The following is a 27,268-nucleotide window of genomic DNA, read 5'->3' as shown; positions in this document are numbered from 1 at the left end:
CATATGATAAAGTCTTGAAGACTTGGAACCAACTTTGTTGCTGACTTAGGAATCCGCTCCAATTTCTTTGTATTTTTTTTTTTTGTACTTGGTGACAACACTATTGCTGCATATTCCAACCTTGTGCATATCATAGTTACAATCAGTTTCTTCATTTCCTCATCAAGGTATCTGAATGCTAGTTTTATGTTCCTCACAAGCTTGTAAGTTTCACCCATAATCCTATTTATGTGTTTCTCTGGTGATAAATTATCGGAAACAGCTTTTTGTTCAAGTAGGAGGGACACTGGCTAAGGGCAACAAAAGTGGGAAAAAAAAAAAAAAAAAAAGGCCCACTGAGGTGCCAGTCCCTAAACAAAGCTGAAAGCAGCAGTCAAAAATTACATGATATGTCTTGAAATCTCTCTCTTGAAAGAGTTCAAGTCATAGGAAATACAGAAGCAGGTAGCGAGTTTCAGAGTTTACCAGAGAAAGGGATGAATGATTGAGAATACTGGTTAACTCTTGCATTAGAGAGGTGGACAGAATAGGAGTGAGAGAAAGAAGAAAGTCTTGTGCATCAAGACCATGGGGAGGAGGGCAGGCATGCAGTTAGCAAGATCAAAAGAGCAATTGGCATGAAAATAGTGGTAGAAGAAAGCAAGAGCTGCAAAACTGCAATGATAAGAAAGTGATTGAAGACAGTCAGTTAGAGAAGAGAAGTTGATAAGACAAAAAGCTTTTGATTCTACCCTGTCTAAAAGAGCAGTATGAGCAGAATCCCCCATTCCATATACAGCATACTCCATACATGAATGGACAAGGCTCCTGTACAGCATTACCAGCTTTGGTGGGCGGGGGTGAGAAAAACTGGTAGAGACAACTCAAAACATGTAACTTCATAGAAGCTGTTTTAACTAGAAATTAAATGTGAAGTTTTCGGTTTAGATTATAAGAAAAGGACAGACCGAGGATGTTCAGCGTAGAAGAGGGGGACAGTTGAATGTCAGTGAAAAAGAGGGGATAGTTGTTTGGAAGGTCAGGTCAAGTTGACAGATGAAGGAATTGAGCATTTGAGGCATTGAACAATACTAAGTTTGCTCTGCTCCAATCAGAAACTACTTTAGAGAGATCTAAGTCAGGTGTTCTGTGGCTTCCCTGTGTGAACTGTTTACTTCCTGAAGGGTTGGACATCTGTGAAAAGATGTGGAAAAGTGCAGGGTGGTATCTTCATCGTAGGAATGGATAGGACAAGAAATTTAGTTTAGAAGATCATTGATGAATAATAGGAAGAGAGTGGATGACAGGACAGAACCCTGAGGAACATCACTGTTAATAGATTTAGGAGAACAGTGACTGTCTACCACAGCAGCAATAGAACAGTCAGAAAGGAAACTTGAGATGAAGTTACAGAGAGAAGGATACAAGCTGTAGAAACGTAGTCTGGAAATCAAAGCTTTGTGCCAGACTCTTATCAAAAGCTTTTGATGTGTCTAAGGTGACAGCAAAAGTTTCACCAAAATCCTTAAGAGAGGATAACCAAGACTAACTAAGGAAAGGCAGATCATCAGTAGAGCAGCCTTGAAAGAACCCATATTGGTTATCGGAGAGAAGGTTGTGAAGTGATGTTCCTGCTGAGGATAAATTTAAAAACTTTAGATAGACAGGAAGTTAAAAGCAATAGGATGGTAGTTTGAGGGATTAGAACAGTCATCCTGTTTAGGAACAGGCTGAATGTAGGCAAACTTCCAACAAGAAGGAAAGACAGATGTTGATATACAGAGTTGAAAGAGTTTGGCTAGGCAAGGTGCAAGCATGGAGGCACAGTTTTGGAGAACAATAGGTCCATAAGCCTTCCAAGGGTTTAGGCTAGCAAGGGCATGGAAAATATCACTGCAAAGGATCTTAATGGGTAGCATGAAGTAGTTGGAGAGTGGAGGAGAGGAAGGAACAAGCCCTGAATCATCCAAGGTGGAGTTTTTAGCAAAGCTTTGAGTGAAGAGTTCGGCTTTAGAAATAGATGAGATGGCAGTGGGGCCATCAGATGAAGAAGCAAAGTTATTGGAGATGTTTTTGGCTAGGTGCCAGAAATCACAACAGAAGTTAGATCTTGAAAGATTTTGACACTTTCTATTAATGAAGGAGTTTTTGGGTAGTTGGAGAACAGACTTGGCATGGTTCTGGGCAGAAATATAAAGTGCATAAGATTCAGGTGATAAAAGGCTCAAGTACCTTTTGTGGGCCACCTCTCTATTATGTATAGCATGAGAAGACGTTGTGTTAAACTAAGGTTTGTAAGGTTTAGGTTGAGAAAAAGAGTGAGGAATGTACGCCTCCATGCCAGACACTACCACCTCTGTTATGTGCTCAACACAAAGAGACAGGTCTCTGACATGCAAGCAGTAGTTATTACAAGGAATGTCAGCATAATAACTCCTCAGGTCCCCCAAATTAGCAGAAGCAAAATGCCAGAGGCACCTCTGCTTTGTGGGATCCTGAGGAGGGACTGGAGCGATAGGACAAGATATAGATATGAGATTGTGATTAGAGGAGCCCAACAGAGAAGATAGAGTGACAGCATAAGCAGAAATATTAGAAGTTAGGAAAAGGTCAAGAGTGTTAGATGTATCTCCAAGACGGTCAGGAATACAAGTAGGGTGTTGCACCAGTTGCTCTAGGTTGTGGAGGATAGCAAAGTTAAATGGTAATTCACCAGGATGGTCAGTGAAGGGAGAGGAAAGCCAAAACTGGTGGTGAACATTAGTCTCCAAGCATGGAGATCTCCACAGAAGGGAAGAGAGAATGTGCTCCACTTTCGAAGTTACGTTACTCCTAAGTCCTTTTCCATTGTTTTTTTCTTAATATTTTCATTTCCCATTTTACAGTTACTTAATATTCTTTTTTACTCTTCCCAAATTCCATCACACTGCATTTTCTGATGTTGAATTCCATTTCCCATTTATGACTCTATTCCCATATTCTGTTCAAATCCTCCTGCAGTGCTTGGCAATCCTCTTCCCTCCCCACCTTCCTAAGTAGCTTGGCATCATCAACAAACAAACTCATTTAACTGTTCACTCCTTCTGTCATGTCATTAATATATACTACAAACATTACTGGAGCCAGTACTGACCCTTATGGAACTCCACTGATCACTTTCCCCCACGAGGACTTTCTATCTCTAATTACCGTTCTTATTTCTCTGTCCTTCAAAAAATCCTCTATCCGCACACTCCATCTAGACCTCAAATGTTTTTGATCTTCCATAGTAATCTCTTCTGTGGCACCTTATTAAATGCTTTCTATAGATCCAGAGAAATTCCACCTGTCCAACCATCTCTTTCTTGTACTATATCTATCACCCTCAAATAGAAACATATCAAATTTCTTGTGCAATATTTTCCTTCTCTAAAACCAAATTGGCTTTCAGTCAATCTGTTCTTGTCTTCTAGATACTTTGTCCATCTATCTTTAATAATTCTTTCATGAATCTTGGCAACCACATTTGTCAGGGACACTGGTCTATAGTACAATGGTTCTTCCCAACATCCCCCTTTATAAATTTGAACAATGTCTGCTTTCTTCCACTTTACACTCAGCTAATGAGCTCATTATGATACTATGTATAATCTCAGCCAATTGTTAGCTACATTCCTTCAGGATCCATCCTGCCACACCATCTGGCCCTGAGGCTTTTCTCACATCAAAACCCTCTATTATTTTTCTCACATCTTGGACTGTAACTTGTATGTCTTCCAGGGAGTCGACATGTTCTTCCACCCATTCATGTCCTCTAAATTCACTCTCTCTTGTAAACACTGTCTGAAGAGAATTGTTCATAACTTCTGCCATTACTGCCTCATCTTCATACTTCTTGCCCTCCACTCTAAGTTTATTAATACCTTCCCTGTTTTTCAACTTGCTGTTCACATATCTGTAGAATAATCTAGGTTGGTCTTTATAACTACCTATTACTTTCTTTTCAAAACTCTTTTGTTCTTCTTGTCATATCCTTACATAGTAATTTTTTGCCTGTTTATATTTAGCCCATAGGTCTTGCCTTTTCCTTCTCCACTTATTCCATGCTACCTCCCTTTTATCTTTTGCTATGTCACATTTCCTATTAAACCAAACTCTATTAGCAATCTTTCTCTTCCCCATTTTGGGAACATATCATTTGACTCCCTCATTATAATTCTAAAGTAAAGACTCCCATTTCTCCTCTACTCCCTGCACTTCAATAAAATTACTACAGTTGGGTTCTTTAAAATGCTTCCTCATTAGTATAAAATTTTCTTTATTGTAAATATATCTCCCAATTTTGTGCTCTTCTCTTTTCCTAACTTCTCTTCTTTCATTTAACCCTTTCCTTCCGGCGCTTAAATTATTTTCCCGTTTTGTATGACGGCTAAAAATGGTAAACCTAGAAATTGTCAGAAAATTGTTTGAATACAAATAATTATTTTCTCTTTGTTATTCTGAATACAATGATATACTTTGTAGCTCGATGTGACCTCTCAAAGTTGAGTTTATGCCTTATAAAGGATTCCTCCTCCTCCCGCTGTGTGATCCGTCATCCAGAAACAGCCCAGAGAGCGATGACGCCGCGCGCACACACACTCTTACTCTCTCTCTCTCTCTCTCTCTCTCTCTCTCTCTCTCTCTCTCTCTCTCTCTCTCATCTTGGAGGGGAAATTGTACACTTCCAATGAGAGAGAGAGAGAGAGAGAGAGAGAGAGAGAGAGAGAGAGAGAGAGAGAGAGAGAGAGAGAGAGAGAGAGAGAGAGAGAGAGAGAGAGAGAGAGATTTCATCCCTTTTCACATCAAGTTTCAGGCAAATAACATTCTCTCTCTCTCTCTCTCTCTGACAAGTTACCTTCTACCATTTTATTATAAAATCGAAGATAATGAAAAAATTAACATGAAAGAATGATAGGTATCATCTCTCTGTTCTGATAAAACAGGTGGATCCTGTAAATCATTTTCCGAGTCCTCACTAATGTCTTCACTTTCTTCAGCTTCTTCTTCTAAATATTCACTGTCACTGTCTTCAAACTCAGAAGCACTGCTAAATACATATGTTGTGTCCTGCTCCATGGTGAGTTATGATCTGAGATCCTTGGCTCTTATCAGGATGTCTCTTCACACTTATCATAGTGCTTTCCACCCGGTGAGTGCTTTCCACCCGGCGGGTCGCTGGGGTTGCCAAGTGTCGCCCGGAGAAAGGGAAAATAGCTTAGTTACCGCTAAATTTCCAGAGCTAGTGACAACACTACATGTGGAAACATGCCAGACACTTCCACTCACACCATCTGACTCGAGAAACCGCGCTTGGACCTCAAAATTGAGGCGCGAAAATTCTTGATTACTGGTATGATCGCCATCGCTACAGACGCATTTTTGCAATCGTATATATACGATTGCCGGAAGGAAAGGGTTAATAGTAATTCAGTAACTTTGTGATCACTTCTTCCTTTCAATTATTTCTGGTTCTTTACTATGTGTGTATTTACCTAGTTGTAATTTACAGGGCCTGAGCTATGCTCATATGGTCCTGTCTCTACATTGTCTCGTGTCCACTTATCCAGTTTTACCTTGAAGTTGTGCACATTCGTTGCTGATACTACATCCTCACTGAGCTTGTTTCAAACTTCCATTTGTCGCACAACCTGTTTCATATGACTTAGGAATAGAGTCCTGGAACTCGTCCCTGATCACAGAAATTAAAGACCCCTTAAAAACCATCCATAGTACATATGGAGGGAGGGAGGGGGCATGAAGAAAACAGGTTGCGTACCCCCCTCCCTCCACCCACCCACTCCACACCAAGGCTGCTCCATTCTCTTTTCTGCGACAAGAGTGAGAGGACGTGCGTTCCCTGATTCCTTCTCCTGCCGGCTTTGTCTTGGGGCTACAAGGATGGACGCCATGGACGGAGTTACACTGGCCATAGACCCTTTGCCTCCTCTAAAGGAGGATCTGCAATGGCAAAGGCTGTACAAGGCAGATAAGTAGTGAAACCTTGGATCTTTATAACATTTGCATTAAGTGCAGGGGTGGGGTGTGTACCCCTGCCAACAGGTGTGATGAGAGTAAGGATTGGGAGGAAAACACCTTGCTTAAGGCCTACAAGCACCAACACATCCTAGAAGCGAAACGTAAGACTTATAGTAAGAAAAGTACTTCCTTACATCACTCATCATCATCCTCCCTCAGGAAACCAAAACCCGAGGGTTTGGTGCAAACGACTGAACTATCGGAGGGCTCTGTTCTCTCGGCCCATTCCAGTGTGAACCCTGGCCCTTCAGCCTCACAGGTAGAGTCACATCCATCGGCTGTTTTGCAGACACAGTTTGCTAACTTCCTGGGTTTGCTAACTTCCTGACACTGACAAACACACGTGTCTGAAGGCCGTACTTAAGGAGATCATTAAGGAGACAGTGGTTAGGGAGCTTCCTAACTACCTTTTGGTTTCAGCAGTCCCCCCCACTGTCAACTGTGGTCATGTCCTTTGCCCCACTCCCCACTGACGACGTTCAGCTCATTAATATAAGACAAGTTGGATTGGCCAGTGAGGGACAGTTGACAGTGGGTACTCCCAGGAATCCCTCACTTAGTGTAGTTAGCTTAGGGGTACAGGGAGCAGGAAACCAGCACGAAGGCATCCCATGGGATGCGTCAATTCCCCCCCACATACTGGCTATTCGGGTGAATACAGGCCCTCTGACACAGGATCAAGCCTACTCTCCCAGCAAGAGGTCCAGAAGGGAGCCTAAGGACCTGGGAGGATGAGTTAAATGTTCACGACATGACCATTTATCTCATAGTGAGTGGGCAAGGGGTCTGACTGAGGTTGCTTCCATGGTCTCTGTCACCCATGCGCCTCTCCCCTACCGTTTACCTCATAGCGAGGGGTCAAGAAGTTTTACTGAGGTTGCCCCCATGGTCCCTGTTACCCATGCACCTCAACACTACCCTTCTGTAAAGAGACACGCTTTGGCTGACAAGAACTTCACAGTCTTGGGGGGGGGGATGGGTTCAGTAGCTTCACACCAGATGAAAACTAATGAACCACATCCCCTGAACCCTCCAATGAGTTCCTTGGAAGATGAGTTTTATGCTCCACAAGAACTTCGCATCCCTCTGCAGAATCATTCATGTGAATCATCACCGGGGGAGGAGGAAGAGCATACGGAAGCCAAATCTTCAGACTTCCTAAAATTGGCGAACTTCGTTTACAGCCAATTCGAAGAGTCCAAAGATGTTTGGGAGGATTTTTGCGATTGATCTCCGGGACCAGGTCAAGATTTCGTACAATGGAAGGGAAAGGATTCTTTCACACCCTTTTGCTGGTCATGACCACTAACGAATTCAGTCAGATTCGTAGATAGGTGGGTCTCGGATCATTTTACGTAGCAGGAGCTCAGCCACACTTCCATATATGTGAAGACCGAAGAGGAAGTGATATGAAGTCAGCGACAATGCACAGAGAGGAAAGGATTCTGTGGTGAACCCGCCCTTAGCTCACTTCCTTCCCAGGAATGCCTCAGATCTTTGTCCATCCCTGTCTGGTACTGACATCCTCCACTTAGAGGAAGCTGTGCGGGGGATATGGGAAATTCAGAATTTCCAGTTCTGGATATTCGGGGCTTTCTCAAGACTGGCTAAATTAGGAGACTGTCCTGAACAAGGACGTGCTGATGGCACAGGCAGTCGCTAGTATGCAGCAGGTAATGCAGAGTGCTACACAGGAGACCATGATGGTGCTCTCTAACTTAATGACGTTCAGGAGGCAAGTGGTTTTGAAAACCTACCCTCATCCTTCTCTGTCTCAGACAAACGGATTCTACTTCAGTCATCAGTAGACTCCCCATTCCTCTTTGAGGAAGATAAGGTGGCTCAAGCAAGAAAGCACTCAGATGTGAAGGCCACTAAATCCTTTCAAGAGGCCACTGCAGCTGCACTAAAGAAGAGACACCAACAAGCTGAGTCCCCTCTGAGTAGTCACCCAGTGAATAAACCATCCACCTCAAGTTAGACAACCACAACGGCAGGTCTCTAACTTCAAGAAACCAAGCCGCCCTGTCTCATCTAACAACACGAAAAGGGGGCGGCAGAATACGGAGGGCCCAAGAAGGTCAGGTTTTCACAAATAGGAGCCTCTCCCCTTGACCTCACAGGTAGCAGCGTGTCTCTCACAAAGTTTAGAAGTATGGCAGGAGAAAGGAGCTGGAAGTACTCAGAGAAGGCTATCGCATCCCTTTCACCAGTCTTCTGCCACTTTCAGATTTCCCAATACACTTTGGGAGTTATTCTCCCAACTCGGTGAGAGGAAGAGCCCTGAAGGAGGAGATCCAATCTCTCTTGAGAAAGGGAGCGGTGGAGTTGGCGTCCTCTGGCCTGGGATTCTACAGCCACATTTTTGTGGTGCCCAAGGCTATGGGCGGGTTTCATCTGGTAATAGATCTTTCAGTTCTAAATTGGTCTATCCACAAGACAAAGTTTTGAATGGAAACAAGTACATCAGTGATGTCGGCAGTGTGAAGAGAGGACTGGATGTTGTCTGTCGATCTTCAAGACACCTATCTTCAGATTCCTGTCCATCAGAAATGCAGAAAATTTCTTCGCTTTATCAGGGGGATCAAACATTCCAGTTCAAAGTTCTATGTTTCGGACTGTCAACAGCGCCTCAGGAGAGAACTTCATGAGCTAGTCCTGCCCACCAGCACAGGAATGGCTAGTCCTGCTCGGCTATCTTTCATCACTAGCTCAACTAGTCCCAGGAGGTAGACGCAGAATGAGAAGCCTCCTGTTCCAGTTGTCCAACCACCGGGACAGAAGGGTGGCAAACAGTTCTCATGCAGTACCAACGTCCCAGGGAGTTCTGGAGGGCCTCCAGTGGTGGTCAGACACTATGAACCACTCACTGGAGATAAAGAACCCAGAGTTGTTCCTATACACAGACACATCACTAGAACGTTGGGGAGCATCCATTCTGGAAGTGGAGGCGAGCAGCAGTTGGTTGCTACAGGAGCAAAGAGAACATATCACACTTCTAGAACTAAGAGCAATAAGAATGGGACTTCAAGCATTTGAAGACAATCTGCAAGAACGGACGATAGCCATTTTTTTGGACAACACCATGGCTGTCATATATTTTTTGGACAACACCATGGCATGTCATATATCAAGAAAGCAGGAGGCACAAGGTCTGCCAAGCTCAACCATGAAGCCCAATGAACACTACAGTGGGCGGAGGACAAGGATGTGACCATCCTTACTCAATTTGTAAGGGGAGAGAGCAATGTAATGGTGGACTGTCTCAGCAGAAAGAATCAGACCATCTCCACAGAGTGGGTGCTGCATCAGCAGGTGTGTGACAGCCTGTGGAAACTTTTGGATCACCCACTAATGGATCTGTTCGCCACATATCTGAACTACAGGCTCCCCAACTTTGTGTCACCTTTTCATGACCCAATAGCGGTGGCCATGGATGCATTTCTCTTTCCCTGGGACCACAAGGAACTGTATGCCTTTTCCCCCTTCTATGTCATCAGGAAGGTGATGAACAAACTTCTCAGTTCAAAGGGGGTCAAACTAGTTCTGATAGCCCCCTTCTGGCCTCAGAGAGAATGGTTATTCAGCAACACTCCAAGGAGGCTTCCCTTCAGGAAAGACCTCCATCAGTCCCACTTCCACAGGTTCCACCACAATCTTCACGTGCTTCAACTAGTAGGGTGGAGACTATTGAGCGACTTCTCCGATTTTGGGGCTATTCCAGAAGGGTGGTGAAGACAGTGGCGAAATCTAGACAAAATTCCACTATTGTGAACTACCAACATAAATAAAACAAATTCAGGCAATGGTGTCGCAATATAGGTCTCACGTCCTTCCATCCAGAAGTTGGCACATTTCCTCCTTTACTTACATGAGTCTTGCCACTTGTCTGTCTCAGCCATTAAGGGCTATAAAGACATGCTCAGTGGTGTTTTCTCTTTGAAAGGCTTAAACCTGTCAGATGACCCAGTTCTGAAGAATCTTATAAGGTCATTCAAGATCCAGGCCCGCAGAAGGATAGTCAGTCCACCATCTTGGAATCTGGATGTGGTTCTGAAAGCTCTTTCAATGGTACCTTTCAAACCCCTGAGGATCACATCGTTTAGGAACCTCATCAAGAAGGCTCTTTTCCTTGTTTCATTAGCGACCGCTAAGAGAGTCGGCAAATTACAGGCCTTGTCCCACAGGATAATTCAGCAGGTTGATGACCTGCTACTCTCTTACTTGCCAGAATTCATAGCAAAGACGGAAACGATTTCAAATCCCCTCCCTAGAGAGTTTCGAATTAAGAGCCTGGCAGTCACTGTGGGATGGGATGATGAAGAGCGAGTGTTATGCCCAGTCAGAGCTTTACGCATCTTATCGGAGAGAATGAAAGAGGTAACATCCAGACCTAGGAACATCTTTTGTCTCCCCCTTGGACAGATTCAAGCCACTTTCAAGGAATGCCTTATCTTACCTCCTGAGGGAAACTATTCTAGAGGCTCATTGCTCCCTGCATGAGGACTTTCTGATGCCCTTGAGAGTGAGGGCACATGACATTTGAGGTGTCGCCACTTCTCTCAACCTATGGCGTAATAAATCTGTGACGGCGATACTGAATGTAGTCTCATGGAAAACCCCTTCAGTGTTCGCCAAACACTACCTTTGGGATGTTGAGTGAACAGACGACATGCTTTCTCTTGACCCAATAGTTGCAGCAGGTGACATTGTCAACTAAGGAGCAACTGAAGAGGACATGTATGCCATCTGCACTTAACCAGAGTTATGAGGTGATGAAAGCATGCTTACGTACATAGCCTTGCCATGCACCTCCTATTTCCAGGCACCCCAAGACACGCTGTAAGTATTGGGCGGCTCATCTGGTCTCTACTAGAACACATCCAGGTTCTTTTAACTCTGGTTAGGTTTCTATGTTTAGCTGTTTCTTTTAGAACATGCACCCTCCACCAGTAAATGTGGGAATCTTTCTGTCGTATGTAACAGGTTGTGCAATAAATTATTTTTCAAGTATAAAAATATTTTTGCATACTTACCTGTTTCATATGACTCAAACCCACCCTCCTCCCCTCTGCATGTTTTGTTTGTTTATCCTGAGCAGAAAAGGAATGGAGCAATCCCAGTGCGTGGTGGGCGGGTGGAGGGAGGGGTGGTACACAACCCATTTTCTTCATACCCCCTCCCTCCCTCTATACGTACTATGAAGGGTTTTTAGGGGGGTCTTTAATTTCTACGATCAGGGATGAGTCCCAGGACTCTATTCCTAAGTCATGTGAAACAGGTAAGTATGTAAAAATATTTTTTTATACTTAAAAAATAATATTTCTCAGTGGGAAACTATATTTCTTTATGTTACTCAGGCATCTTTCTTTTCTTAGTTTTTCTGCTGTGTCCTTATGTGTATCTGATATTTCCTACTTCTCTTAGCAGCAGTTTCTCATTATCTATTTCTTCCACTCTATTCCACAATTAACAAATTAGTATTAAGTCTCTCCTTTCTCTTCTTTGTTCCAGTGTTGGCAGATTCATTTCTTTTAACCTGTCTTCATGTAATAATTCTTCCAGTTCTGGAACCATCTTCATTGCCACCCTTTGTATCTTTTCTAGTTTTTTTTTACATGTTTCTTCTTATGGGGAGACCACACTGATTTAGCATATTCCAGTTTTGGTCTAATCATAGTGGTAATTATCTTTCTCACCATATCTTTATCCATGTAGCAAAATACTATTTAATATTTCTCACCATTTTATATGTATCTTTGAATATCTTTTCTACTTGCTTCTCTGACTGTTGAATATCCTTTATTATCACTTCCAGATCTTTCTCTTCTTGTACTTTTATTATTTGTTCATTTCCCATCTTATATGTCCATTTTGGTTACTTTTAACTTTTTTTCTATTTCCATTACATGGAATGTAATCCAGTCCCAGATTTTATTCAAATCCTCTTGTAGAATTTCAGTCTTTGTTGTTTCTTATATTTCTTTGTAATTTTGCATTATCTGCATACAAGCTCATGTAACTCTTTATTCCTTCAGGCAATATAATTTATATTGATCAGGAAAAGTACTGGTGCTGGCACTGATCATTGTGTTATACCCTTATCTACTTTTCTTCATTTTGATTTTACATCTTTTACTATCATTCTTATTTCTTTTCCCTTTAAGTAACTTTCCATCCAGGTTTTTATTTTTCCATTTAATCCTCGTGTATTTTCTAGCTTCAATAATAGCCTGTTGTGGGGAACTTTGAAATCCTTTTTTTTAGATCTAAATACACACAGTCTACCCATCCATCCCTTTTCTGTGTTATATCAGTCACTCTTAAATAGAAGCTCAACAGATTGGTTATACATGATCACTTTTGTCTAAAGCCATACTGTTTTTCTGTTATCATATCATGTTTTTCTCGAATTTCTGTCCAAAGTTTCTTTATCACTTTTCCACAGATCTTACATATTATGGTAGTTATTGATACTGGTCTTTAGTTTAGTGGTTCTTCTTTCTTTGCTCTTTTATAAATTGGTATTATGTCTGCTTTCTTCCATTCCTTAGGCACTCTTCCAGTTGAACATAATTAAGTTAAACACTTAATTATGTCATATACTGGTTAAATGAACTGTTTTCTGTACTCTTTTAGAATGAATCCTGATACTCCATCTGATCTGTTGCTTTTCTCTCTTCCAGTTCCTCTATAATTTTATAAACTTCTTTAATTACTATCATTTTCCACATTTGCTTTTTAGTCTTCTCGTCTTGTGGTTCTTGAAGTTCTGATTCTTATGTGATAAACTTGTTGAAACTTTTTTGTTTAGGAATTCACTCATGTCTTTTGGGTCTTCACATATTTCATTTCCATCCTTCAATCGTTGTAGTTTTTCTTTTAGTTTAATTTCTACATTTATGAATCTGTAGAACAATTTTGCTTTATCCTTGCACTTTCCAACTATATCCTTTTCATATACTTTCTTTTCCTCTCTCCTTTTCATATATATATCCTTTTCATATACTTTCTTTTCCTCTCTCCTTTTCATATATTAATTTCTTGCTATCTTAAAGTCTTCTTTATTTTTTTGGTTTCAATTTCTTTTCATTCTTATCCAAGCTTCATCTCTTTTTTCCTTAGTACAGTAGAACCTCAGTTTTCAAACTAACTCATTACTGAATGCCGTTAGAAATCCTAAGTGTTTGAAAACCCAAACTATTTTCCCCGTAGGAATCAATGTAAAATAGATTAATTTGTTCTCAGACCACCATGTCTTAGTGGGCAATGACCAATGCTCCCACTACTAAGATGGTCACTCCACAACATCTCCAGCTTAGAATTTTTTTATCCAGAAATTATGTACTGAATGAGCTTTGTGACACAGAAATCATCAAAAGATATTATTTACACCATGCAGGCATTCTCTTTGTTACCAATCAAGTAAGGGAGGCCTTACACAGTGACACAGAGAGGAGCAACTTGCTCACTGCCAAAATGAAGGTGATCATGACACCACACAGGAGCCATAGGAGGCTTGGGATCACTCCTGAGCACCGAACCTTGTTTGTTTACACTGAGATTTTTCAACGGGATCACATTTAACTTATTTCAAAGACTGAATTACTGTCTTGCCCTCTGTGTCTCTCCTCCAAATATATAAAAATGAGGCAAATATTTATAGCAACTATAAATTAGTAATAAATGGAAGCTTTTGCTACATCTTGTACTATTTGAAAAACTGAATTATGGTATGGCAACTGAAGCAATTAAGAGTTAAGATTTTTGTTAAAAAACTGAGTTGTTCAGAATGGGAGATGTTCAGTAACCGAGGTTCCACTGTACTTGCACATCTTGCATTGAACCACACCTGTCTCCCTTTCCCTTTTGGTTTGTATAATGGGACATATTTATTCACTCCAGTCTCATATATTTCCATGAAAATGTCATACTTATCTTGCACATTATTTGCTCTTTTCAGCTTTACCCAGTCCATTTCTTCATAAAATTTCTTAAGATCATCAATATTGCTTTTCCATAGTTTTTCCTGTTTTCTTTGCATGATCCATCCTCTTCACTGACATCATTATAAGTCTCTACTTCCACCATTACATGGTCACTTTTTCCCATGGGGTACACATAACTTAATTCTTTAGTTAGATTGATTCCTTTCATTAGTAATAGGTCTAGTCTTGCTGGTTCATCATCTCCCCTATATCTTGTATTTTCAGTTACCCATTGCATCATTGTGTTTTCCATAGTCTTCTTCAGAAATCTTTCTCCCCATGCAGTCTCATTTCCTTCTGTCTTGAACTTTACCCAATTTACTTCTTTGCAATTAAAGTCACCAACTAATAATACTCTTTTTTTACTTTTGATTAATTTACTCAAACACAGAATGATATCTTCTATTATTTTCTCATATTTTTAGTTGCTCTAAGAATTTGTTTTGGGTGGTACACAGGTTGTAATTACTGTCAGTATTTCTCCATTATTATCCTCTAAGTTAACACTCATTAATTCTGTCTTTTCTTCTCAATATTTCATTGCATTTGTCTTCACCTCTTTTCTTGTCATTATCATTACACCTCCCCCTCCTTTACCAATCCTGTCTCTTCAACATATATTTCAGTTAGGTTTTCTTCTTTTAGCTTTGTTTCATCAGATTTTTCTCTTTTAATTAATCTCATAATTCCAGTTTTCTAAGTATCAATCTATGTTGGTATACATCACATTTAGTCCTTCGTTTTTACTATTTTTCTCTATTTTTATTTATATCTATTGCTTTACCATTATCTACCATTTTTTCACTGTCTCCCAAAACTCTCTCAAAAAAAGAAAAATAAATAAATGAATAAAAAAAAATATATATAAATAAATAAATAAATATATAAAAATAAAAAATTCTTATGTTCTTGACTAATTTTTCTTCATACACTTCTTTCAATTTTTTTCCATTTTTCATTTCTGTTCTTCTTAATGTATATATTCTTGTAGTCTTCTACTTCTCTTAGTTTGGATGTTCTTTCTAGTAGGAGGAAGTAGGCACCTGCCAAAATGATAATTACTCCCAGTGAGGTTTAAAGCACTTGGATCAGGGGATGCTGTGAACTTATCATTAAACCCAGCTGTGACCTCTTTGTGTCTTACAACACAAGGGGCCAGTCACAGCCTGTCCTCTAAAGACAACTCTCTTCCTCCACACGAAACTATAAGTACCTAATAACACACACTCTTCACTCAGATTCAAAATTGTCATGGCGACTCCTACACCAGCCTCGGAGACCCCATCTGGGGAAGGGACCACAAATGTCCCCAGGTCAGACTACCCTTTTGACAACAACCCTAAGTGTCTTGTCATTCCCCTCAACTTTTCCTTCATTAACTTCTGCAACATTTGTTGTCTAAGATCTAATTTTCAATCTGTAGAACACCACCTCTCCTCTACTAAACTTCATCTTTTCCTCACTGAAACTCAGGTGTCTGAGGCAACTGACAGTAGCCCCTTTTCTGTTCCCTCCTACTTTCTCTATCCTCATTTTCAATCCAAAGCTGGATGTTGCATTTATATCTGCAACGACTCAACCTGCTCTTGTGCCCACACTCTTGAATCTTCCAAGTTTACCACCATCTGGCTATGACTACAGAGTCACTCTCAAACTAAATTTATCTGTGCTGTATACCTCTCACCTAACTCCTCTGACAAATTTATCTGTGCTGTATACCTCTCATCTAACTCCTCTGACTATAAGAAATTCTTTGACTACTTAACTTCCAAAGTGGAGCACATTTTGACTCTCTTCAATGTTCACCACCAGCTTTGTCTTTCCTCTCCCTTCAGTGACCATCCTGGTGAACTAGCCTTCAACTATGCTATCTTCCACGACCTAGAGTAACTCGTGCAACACCCTATTTGTATTCCTGACCTGTTCAACCTGTTCCTAAAAAGGGTGACCGTTCTAATCTCTCAAACTACCGTCCTATTGCTTTAATTTCCTGCCTATCTAAAGTTTTTTAATCTATCCTCAACAGGAAGATTCTTAAACACCTATCACTTCACAACCTTCTATCTGATCGCCAGTATGGGTTCCGTCAAGGCCGCTCTACTGGTGATCTTCTGGCTTTCCTTACTGAGTCTTGGTCATCCTCTTTTAGAGATTTTGGTGAAACTTTTGCTGTTGCCTTGGATATATCAAAAGCTTTTGATAGAGTCTGTCACAAAGCTTTGATTTCCAAACTATCCTCCTACAGCTTCTATCCTTCTCTCTGTAACTTTATCTCACGTTTCCTTTCTGACTGTTCTATTGCTGATGTGGTAGACGGTCACTGTTCTTCTCCTAAATCTATTAACAGTGGTGTTCCTCTGGGTTCTGTCCTGTCACCCACTCTCTTCTTATTATTCATCAATGACCTTACAAACCAAACTTCTTGTCCTATTCACTCCTACACTGATGATGCCACCCTGCACTTTTCCAAGTCTTTTCATAGACGTCCAACCCTTCAGGAAGTAAACATTTCATGCAGGGAAGCCACAGAATGCCTGACTTCTGATCTTTCTAAAACTTCTGATTGGGGCAGAGCAAACTTGGTATTGTTCAATGCCTCAAAAACTCAATTCCTCCATCTATCAACTTGACACAACCTTCCAGACAACTATCCCCTCTTCTTCAGTGACACTCAACTGTCCCCCTCTTCTACAATGAACATCCTCAGTCTGTCCTTTACTTGTAATCTGAACTGGGAATTTCACATCTCATCTCTAGCTAAAACAGCTTTTATGAAGTTAGGGATTCTGAGACGTCTCTGCCAGTTTTCTAATCTCCTCAGCTGCTAACTCTGTACGAGTACAAGGGCCTTATCCGTCCATGTATGGAGTATGCTTCAAATGTTTGGGGACGGGGGGGTTCCACTCATACCACTCTTCTAGACATGGTGGAATCAAAAGCTTTTTGTCTCATCAACTCCTCTCCTCTAACTGACTGTCTTCAGCCTCTCTCTCACCGCCGCAATGTTGCATCTCTAGCTGTTTTCGACTGCTATTTTCATGCTAACTGCTCTTTTGATGTTGCTAACTGCATGCCTCCCACAGCTTCGTTGCACAACACTTTCTTCTTTCTCTCATCCCTATTCTGTCCACATCTCTAATGCATGAGTTAACCAGTATTATCAATCATTCATCCCTATCTCTGGTAAACTCTGGAACTCTCTGCCTGCTTCTGTATTTCCACCTTCCTATGACTTGAATTCCTTCAAGAGCGAGATTTCAAGACACTTATCCTTCAATTTGTGGTTACCACTTCAACCCCTTTCTGGGACTGGCATCTCAATGGGCTTTTTTTTCTTTATTGGATTTTCGTTGCTCTTGGCCAGTGTCCATCCTAAAAAAAAAAAAAAAAAAAAAAAGAAAAAAAAAAGCTTTTTCTGATTTTATTTTTATTTTTATAGGTCTTGTTTTGCCTTCCAGGTAGGGGCCCAGTCTAATGGCTTCTTCCATTTCTTCCTCAAGTTTAGTGTCATCTTCATCATTTAGTTTCTTCAACAAATCCTTCACTGTTTTTGTTTCTTCTTTGTTTTTTTCAATTTGTATGTTATATTTTCTCCTTTATTCTATAAACTATACATAATACTTTCCTTCTTCTCAAATCTTCATTGTTTTTCAATGCCTCTTCCACTTTCTTTTCTACATTTTTGTTTTTCTCTTTCAGCTGCTTTTTAATTATTTCCTTGAAGTCTATATTTGCTTTTTCATTTTCAGTTTTCCAGCCTTTCACTTCCTTCATCACTCCCTCTCTCATCCTCTTCTCACCTTTCACTAACTCTTCCTTCAAATCTTTATTTTCTTTCATTACTTTCTCGATGTTGTTTTGTAATTCCTAATTTTTTTTTATTTTGTTCTCTCACTCTCATCTCCTTCAATCCTGATTTCAGCTTGAAAATTTCTCCATCTTCTCTTAGATTCTTTTCCAGCTTATCCTGAAGGAATTTTACCACTTCCAATACTATTTTCATTTCCTGCTGTTCTGCATCACTTTCCACTTTTCTCAATCTTATTTTTAAAAACCATATCTCACTTTCATTTCTGTCTTTGTCACTAAAACCTTCAAAGTTCACTTCACCTCTTGGTGAAATTGAATCTGGAAATGAATATGCCATCTTTGTTTTGAAATTATGCCTGGTCGGCTAGAGCCATGAATCTACACTCGGTGTTTTCTCATTTACGAGATCACACTCACTCACTCAGACCCTACAAACCACATCTCTAGGCCTTCCTGGTGATGTTGTCCTCTTCCAGGTCCAGTTAATGGTGTGAATTCCCTGTAAAATCAACTCTTTACTGGGAGCGAATGCATCTGTTGTTGTTGTTATTGACTTGATCATGACTGTGTGTGTGTGTGTGTGTGTGTGTGTGTGTGTGTGTGTGTGTGTGTGTGTGTGTGTGTGTGTGTGTGTGTGTTTTTACTAGTTGTGGTTTACAGGAGGGGAGTAATCTCGTAGTATCCTGTCTCTATATCTATCCAGTTTGGTCTTAAAAGGATGGATAATTACAGCACTGACAACATCTTCACTGAGTTCATTACATTTGTTCACACTTCTGTGAGGAAAACTATACTTCTTGATGTCTCTTCTACAGTTAACTTTCTTCAACTTTTTACTGTATTCCCTTGTACCGTGTGTCTAAATTTATAAAACATTCTTTGTCCACATTTTCCATACCATTTATCATTCTATAGATGTTTGTTAAATCTCCTCTCAGAGTCTCTCTCTCTCTCTCTCTCTCTCTCTCTCTCTCTCTCTCTCTCTCTCTCTCTCTCTCTCTCTCTCTCTCTCTCTCTCTCTCTCTCTCTCTCTTATTTTCAAGGGTAGGAATTTCCAACATTCTTAATATCTCTTCTTAGGTCGACTTACTCAACTCCAGAACCATTTTAATGACAGCTCTTTGTACTCTTTCATATTTTATAATATTCCTTCCTGTATGAGGAGACCACACCACTCCTGCATATTCCAATCTTGGTCTTATCATGGAAATCAACAACTTTTTATCATTCCTTCATCCAAATATGTGAAAGCCATTCTTACTCTTTTCAACAAATTCATCATCCCTCCATTAATTTTATCAATGTGTCTGTCCAGAGTCAAATTATCAGTAACTGTTACTCCCAAATCCACTTCTTTTGATTTCTTTAACTTCATACAATCCATCTTATAATGATATTGTATTCTTTTTTTACTCTTACCAAACTCTCCATTACTTTACATTTACTTAAATTGAATTCCATCTGCCAAGATTTACTCCATCTATTTATCTTATTTAAATCATCTTAAAGTACCATACAGTCATTTACATTTTCTACCTTTCTCATCAGTTTAGCATCATCTGCAAATAAGTTCATATAACTATCTATTTCTTCATTCATGTCATTCACATATATTACAAACATTATCAGTCCCAACACTGACCCCTGTGGGACACCACTAGTTACTTTCAGCTAAGATGAATTTTGGTCTTGTATTAGAGTTATCATCTCTCTATCATCCAGATAATCCTCCATCCACTCTAGCAGCCTTCCTCCAATTTTTCCATAATTTTTTATCTTCCACAGCAATCTACGGTGTGGTACTTTGTCAAACGCTTTCTTCAAGTCTAAGCAGACACCATCCACCCATCCATCTCTCTCCTGCACAATATCGGCTACCCTTGAATAAAAGGACAATAAGTTCATGGAGCATGATCTTCCCCTTCTAAATCCAAATTGACAATTTACCAAAACTATCTCTTTCCAAGTGTTCCATCCATCTTTCCTTTATTGCTCTTTCACATAGTTTTCCTACAACACTTGTCAAGGACACTGGTCTATAATTTACACTCAACCCCCAGCTATCGTGAGAAATTGGTCCCTTAACATCGCCGTGATAGCTAAAAACGCGATAGCCATTGTTAAGAATACATAGGAAAAAAAAAAATTGTTCGTGGCCCGCCAGAGTAGCAACACAATTCAACATATTGGCACCTTTTTTTTTCCCTCATCTCACCATGATTTATAGATCAGTCTTGAGGAGGACATGATTTGAGCTTCGCACAGCATTATGTCCAGCACTATCACTAGTGAGGTTCATATGTGCCTTAATGTGGTCCTTCTTAAGGTAAATACCTCTCACTGTAGACTCGTTGATGCCGAACTTAGCGCCCACTGAACTTTTACTTTGTCCACTCTCGATCAATTTCACTATCTCATATTTCACAGCATATGTAAGGTTCTTCCTCTTTTTTATTTCTTTCCCAGGCGCCGCTGTTGCCTTTCGCTGGGTCGGGTTGGGTGGTAGCGATCTCCCTGGGTGGCCAGGAGGGGGAGTAGAGGCCATTGTCCCGAGATACACACGCGTGACCTTGAGATTCACCACGGCACGTGCCACTTAGTCAACTGTGGCGGGAGGGACTAGAGGGATGGGGGAGCGGGAGAGTGGCTGGATAAGGAAGCGGGAGTGTGCAAACCAATCACGGCCTAATATGTCAGTCAAATTCAGCCAATTAGCAAGCGAATCTGGCCAAGAAATATGACGTAGCTGTCACGTGAACATCCTGGACATATAACGACTCATGGGCCGCGATAGCTCCACTAGGATTCGCGTTAGCCCATTTAATGTGTTTTTTTATTGTTCCCGTGATAGCTTTAAACCGCGTTAGCAAAACCCGCTATAGCTGGGGGATAAGTGTAGTGGGTTTTTCTTATTTCCTCCTTTGAATATTGGTGTAATATTTGCTCTCTTCCAATCTTTTGGTACTCTTCCCAAAAGTGTGTGTGTGTGTGTGTGTGTGTTGATTGTATTTACTGTATTTCCTGCCATATAAGACACTTTTTACAAAGACATATATATACATAAGACACATTACAAAGCTTCCCCATTTACCTCACCGCGCCCGTGATTCGAACCTGGGCCTTTTTGGTTGTGAGCTGAGCGTGCTAACCACTACACTATGTGGTGTGTGTGTGTGTGTGTGTGTGTGTGTGTGTGTGTGTGTGTGTGTGTGTGTGTGTGTGTGTGTGTGTGTGCTGGAAAATAAAGGACACTAGGTTCATGCTGTCCCATCTCTATGTTGACTTTTATTCAAATTTTCTTTAAGTTTATGGAAATTCTTGGCACACACAGTCTCATTAATTTCACTCAACACTGCTATGTCCCTATGAGGAAAGCTATGTTTCCTGATGTCTCTTCTGTAAACACTCCTTATCGGTTTCCTTCCATGCCCTCTGGTATCTCTTGAATCCTCTTGTATCCTCTGGTACCTCTCGTTGTTATCACATTTTTATCATATCTTCATCATTGTAAATAATTCCCATCTTGATGTTTCTCAACAGATTATATGTTTTCCAGTGATCATGTTTACATGCTTTACAAATGACAGTTTATTAGAAATGGTTACTTCCGGATCTTTTCATCTGATCTTATAGTAATTTTCTCATTTCCAAATAGTAGGTACCTTCTGTTCTTGCACTTTTTCCAGACTTCATTGCACTACATTTCTTGGCATTAAACTCCAAGTTCCACCTCATCAACCATTCATTTATCTTAATTAAGTCTTGATTCAGAGCTTTGAAGTCTTCTTCATTTGTTACTTTTCTCATAATTTTAGCATCATCAGCTAAGAGACTTGTGTAGCTTGTCATCCCTTCCGTCAAGTCGTTTACATATACTGCAAACATAAATGGTGCTAGTACTGATCCTTGTGGAACTCCACTTGTTACTGGTCTCCATTTCAAATTATTGCCTCTGATTACTGTCTTCATTTCTCTGTCCATCAAGAAGTCAGTCATCCATTTCAATAATGATCCTCCTAATCTTCCTCTATTTTTCAGTTTCCATATTAGCCTTCTGAACAATACTTTTATCAAATTCTTTTTTTCAGGTCTAAGTATATGCAGTCAGCCCATCAATCTTCCTCTTGCACATGTCTGTTACTCTTGAGTAGAAGCTTATCAAATTTGTTAAACAAGATCTTTCTCTCATTCCAAGTTGTCCCTCTTATCACACTGTTGTCTTCCAGGTATTTTACCCATCTGTTCTTGATGATCTTATCACAAGTCTTTGCTACTATACTTGTCAGCGATATTGGTCTATAGCAGGGGTCGGCAACCTTTTGAACATAGTGTGCCAGTTTATAATTCATGCCACTTTTTTACTACCTTGCGTGCCAAATGTTATTTTTTCAGCCCTATATGTAGCCTACGAAAATGAAAATCATAATTATACACTATGACTGAGTATGTAGTGACCATTGTAATTAAAGTAAAATGTATTTTTCTCCATATACATAACATAAATGTGACATTTTTTGTAGCATTTATTATTCTTAGTAACTAAAAATATACTTCTTTATTTTAAAATTGTACTCACATTATTAATGCGATCCTTGCCCTTGCTTCCCTTTGGCCAAAGTTGAAATTTCAGGTGAATATCTGGACACCTTGAGCTTTACACAACCCTCAGAATGATCCGTTGTAAGGTTGCTGCGATGGGGATTGAGGATGTGCTTCATGTGTGAAAATATCTGCTCGCACTGATATGTAGATCCAAATGCTGATAGCAATGCAAAAGCTACTTTCTTCATGCAACTGAATTTATCAGGCAGTGATGTCCAGGAACTTAATATGGAGGCTGCATGATCAGTCGTACTAGTTTCCAATATTTCTCGAAGATCCTTAAATTTAGCTGACCACAATGATGATGCCTGAAAGTCAATTAACTGCATTTGCAACTCCTCAGTTTCCATCCACTCAAAAAGAGATGCGTCCAACTCACTGTATCTAAACGTGTCTGGTCTGATTAAAAAGGAAAACACTGGGCCGATGTTTTGGAAATCTTTAAATCTGATTGAGAACTCAGATTTCAATTCTTGCATGTACACCTGAAGATCAGTAGTGTTGATAGGATGAGTTGCAGATAAGTTTTTCAAGTTTTTGAAGTAACGGAAAGAACCATTTTTAATATCTGATGAGTAAACTGCAAGCTTTGCAACAAATGCCTTCCAAGTATCATACAAGTCCATCACTGTTTTTCCTGCACCTTGCAAGAGAAGACTGAGGTCATTTAGATGTTTGGTGATGTCTGAGAGAAACATAAGTTTCACAATCCAGTCTCTGTCCTCCAGCTCAGGGTAGCCTTGGCCTTTTTCTGTTAAGAAAAGCTTGACTTCATCAAAGCATTCCACAAATCTCTCCAATACCTTCCCACAGCTTAGCCACCTAACACTGCTGTGCAAGGGTATATCTTTGTAAGCACTGTCCACCTCTTCAAGGAAAGCTTGAAACTGCCTGTGCGTAAGAGAAGAGTGTGCAACAACAAAATTCACTACTTTTGTTACAGTAGCCATCACCTTGTTGAGATCAGAGTTCGAGATTTTGGCACATAAATTTTCTTGATGAATTATGCAGTGCAATTTCAAAATGGGGTGTCCAATTTTATCCTCAACAAGCTTGGTAAAACCCTTGTTTTTTCCTACCATAGCAGGGGCACCATCTGTTGTAACTGCAAAAATCTTTCTTATGTCAACCCCTCTCTCCTCAAAATGGTCAGTGAATGTCTTCAGTATGTCCTCCCCCTTGGTAGTGCCATACATAGGTTGAAGACAGCACAGCTCCTCGTGTATCTCTGTGTCACTGTACCTGGCAAAAACAGCCAGGCGGGGAATGTCATTTATATCCACGCTTTCATCCAGGGCCACACTGAACACAGGTGTAGTTGTTAAAGCAACAGTTTGTTGCTCACCTACATTAGCAGCCATTTCAGAAATACGTCTCTCCACGGTCCTAGCTGAGGCAGGAATATCTTTTATCCTTGAGATGATCATGTGTTTGTTTGATATGCCATCAAAAAGCACCTCAGAGCACTCTAGGAAAGCTGCTTTTATGAAATCTCCATCAGTAAAAGGCTTTCCATGCTTGGCAATACACAGAGCTAGTTTGTAACTGGCCTCAGTTGCATTGATTTTGCTAGCACTCAGATTCTTAAACACATTACTTTGTTTCTCATAGCGGGATACTGCTTTCTTAATCGCTTCAGTCTTGTCTGCACTGTCCTTGAAAGTCTTCTCGTGTTTTGTTTCAAAGTGTCTTTTAACACTAGATGTGCGGCACACGACATTTTCGCAGCAGAGAGCACACACAGCACGATCATTCTGTTGAATAAATCCAAAGTCATTTGTCCATGATGACTGAAATGATCGGACATCAAGTTTGACTTTTTTCGCAGTAGCCATGGTGAGAGTAACTAGCAAGAGCGTCACTCAGGGCAGCTAAATAGTCACTGAAATAGCAGCGCTGCTTGACTGATGCGTCACCAGCGGCGGGGGCCAACGTGTCTCATACTCGTCTACATCTCGCTGTGCTCACGTACACCTCATCGCGGGTACAAAACATTTTCGTTTTAATTTAATCATTTTAATATATCAAAAGAAAGAATTATTTAGAATCATACGAAAATTTAAATCATAATTGTAAGGATGTACAATACACATTCTCTCTTTCTCTCTCTCTCTCTCTCTCTCTCTCTCTCATTATTTCGTTGCTTTACTTTTTTTTTTTTGCTCCATATCACGTGGCGTGCCATAGGCAAGCACTCTGCGTGCCAAGTCTGGCACGCGTGCCATAGGTTGCCGACCCCTGGTCTATAGTTTAATAGGTCTTCTTTACTTACGGCCTTGTGAATTGGGTACTCTTCCTTCCAACAGGGTGGTGCTGACTATATAGTGTATCACTTTGGCTAGTTGTGGGCTGCACTCCTTTAGAATCCAACTCAACACACCATCAAGTCCCATTGCTTTCTTTATATCCAGCTCCTCCAACATATTCTTTACTTCTGTTGATGTTACTACCTCTTTCAGACCATATGATATGGTTTATCATATGGTCTTTTTTCTTCTATGTCACCCATTTGAAATATTTTGTTCCAATCCACTTCAGTGAAATACTTCCTAAGCTGTCCAGCAAAATTTGTCTTACTGTAATTCAACCCTGTGGTCTTCTTTTCTTGTACTGATATTTTATCCATTACAGTCGTACCTCGGTACTCGACCACCTCTATACTCGACCAAATCGGTGCTCGACCAAAAAATTCGAGTAGAAAATGCATCGGACCTCGAACAGATTTTCAGTACTTGACTAGCTGAGTCGACCCGAACGCGCTCCTCGGCCCTTCTCGGCCCTTCTCGGCCAGCGGGTAAGCGTCAGTTCGACTCAGACCGCCAGCGGAGTAAGACGTACGCAGTTTGTTCGAGTATTTCTTCCCCAGACTTTCCAATATTTCTTATGGGAAAATTGGTTTCGGTGTTCGAACAAATCGGTGCTCGACCACCACCTCAGAACGGATTATGGTTGAGTACCGAGGTACGTCTGTACTAAGAACTGAATCAGTGCACGGTCACTTTTACCTATTTGGTGATTGTTTTTTTAAATCCTCTACTATGGCTTGTTCTTTAATAGAAAATTGGATCCAACCTTGACAGTATTTTATTTCCTCTGAATCTTGTGTCTTCTTTAACCCACTGCGTAAGAATAGTCTCAGCAGCCAACTCCAGTAATTTGATCCCCCCATGATGACTCGCTACCTTCTGTGGTCCAATTTTTCCATGATACCTCTTTATAATTAAAGTCTTCCATCACTAATGTATCCTCATTTTCCTCCAGCAACTTGGATAAGCATGCCCTTGTTTCTTCCAGCATTCTCTTGTATCCTTCCTCACCCTATGAGTTGGAATAAGGAGGAACATAGGTCACTACAATATTCTGGCCTCTTCCCAGATTCCTATTTAAGCTTACTTTCAGTGCTTCTGTCTCTCATTCCCCACATGTAGTAGATTCCACCATCAATTCTTTTCTAACTAGGAGCATCACACCTACACCCTGCTTACATTTTCTATTTCTCATCCAGAAGTTGTAATTTTCATCAATATTTGAAATGTCCACATCACTGAGCTACACTGAGGTCTTCTTCCTTGAAACCTTCAAAAATATTTCCCAAGCCAGCTGCCATCTTCCCTCATGATATCACTGACAATGTTTCTCTGTACATTACTCTCCCATTTCACCCATTTGGCCACTTCCCAATTTACACTTCACTTCCCCTGCACTCACACATCACACAATTCCCCATTATGGAGACAGGACTCAAGCTCAGCCCCCTGTACAACCAAAATCTAGGTAAATCCTTGGAAGTGCTGTAGATGCATCCAATCAGTGGTGTGTGTGTACATTAATTTGTTTTCATATTGGTGGTATAAAGGTTCAATAGAATATACATACCGTGTCATGAAGGAAGTATATAAAATCAAACTGAGTCATGATGAAAAAAATTTCAAAAACACTGCCCTAGCTGAATGCCTCATGGCAAGCTAAATTATGCTAAATAGCACTACAAAATATCACCTCTAATCTCTACCATCACCAATATTAAACATTATTGAAAACACTAACCACTATCAACATTACAGTTATCACTCACCACCATTAATAGTATCACTCTCCACTGCTGACATTACCAACAACCATCCTTAACACAAAGCCATCATCATCACTGCTAAAGCAGTATATGCCATCACTGTCACCACTTGTAAACAAACATGGCAGTGCAAGTTGTGTTGTCATTAGAACTTACAACAGCAAACAGCTGTTTTGGGCATAAGCTTGCTTACTAGGTACAGAATAAGCATATTTGTAATTACAGTACACATGCATAACCTTATGTATTTGTAATTTACATTTAATTGTTAATCTCTTTACAGAAATCTAGAAAACACTTTTGTAAGAAGTTATCTGGAGTTCATTTATGGAGGTGATAGGCCTACTGCAGTACTGAAACTACCAAATCTACCCAAAGCCTGACCTTCAATGCAGAAGGTATAGAAAGTCTTTTGGGATTTTTTTTGGGGGGAAAAAAGCATACCTTATATGCCAGAAATACATAAAAAGCATTAGACTGGCAATGATTCTTTTCATCAATTGAACAGCCCTTTCATATATCTACTTATATGCAAACATGTCCCATTTATTGGAATTGATACAAAACTAAACAACATTGTGAAGATTAATGAAGATTCAAGTGAGCATAGATGTATTACAGTATATATAAATATAATAACTAAGACATTATAATAATAATAATAATAATAATAATAATAATAATAATAATAATAATAATAATAATAATAATGATAAACAAAATTAATGAAAAATAATAATAGAAAAAAAATTTACAACCC

The 27,268-nt window shown here is 40.1% G+C and overlaps 1 protein-coding gene across 6 annotated transcripts in view; it reads right to left on the bottom strand.

Annotated features, from left to right (window-relative positions):
• The window catches only part of LOC135099770 (glycerol-3-phosphate dehydrogenase, mitochondrial-like), a 166,368-nt gene that overhangs the window by 2,045 nt on the left and 137,055 nt on the right, over positions 1 to 27,268 (bottom strand). Inside the window, exon 1 of one of the 6 annotated variants that reach the window (XR_010268357.1) lies at positions 13,478 to 27,098. The exons of the other annotated variants lie outside the window; for them this stretch is intronic. The gene's annotated coding sequence lies outside the window, so the exon portion shown is untranslated. Of the gene's footprint in view, positions 1 to 13,477; positions 27,099 to 27,268 lie in introns of those variants that run through there. 6 annotated transcript variants of the gene reach the window in all.

The sequence above is a fragment of the Scylla paramamosain genome, chromosome 4, assembly GCF_035594125.1.
Source record: "Scylla paramamosain isolate STU-SP2022 chromosome 4, ASM3559412v1, whole genome shotgun sequence".
Lineage (NCBI taxonomy): Eukaryota > Metazoa > Arthropoda > Malacostraca > Decapoda > Portunidae > Scylla > Scylla paramamosain.
The sequence above is the reverse complement of the archived record's forward strand: the minus strand, read 5'-3'. Positions and strand labels throughout refer to the sequence as shown.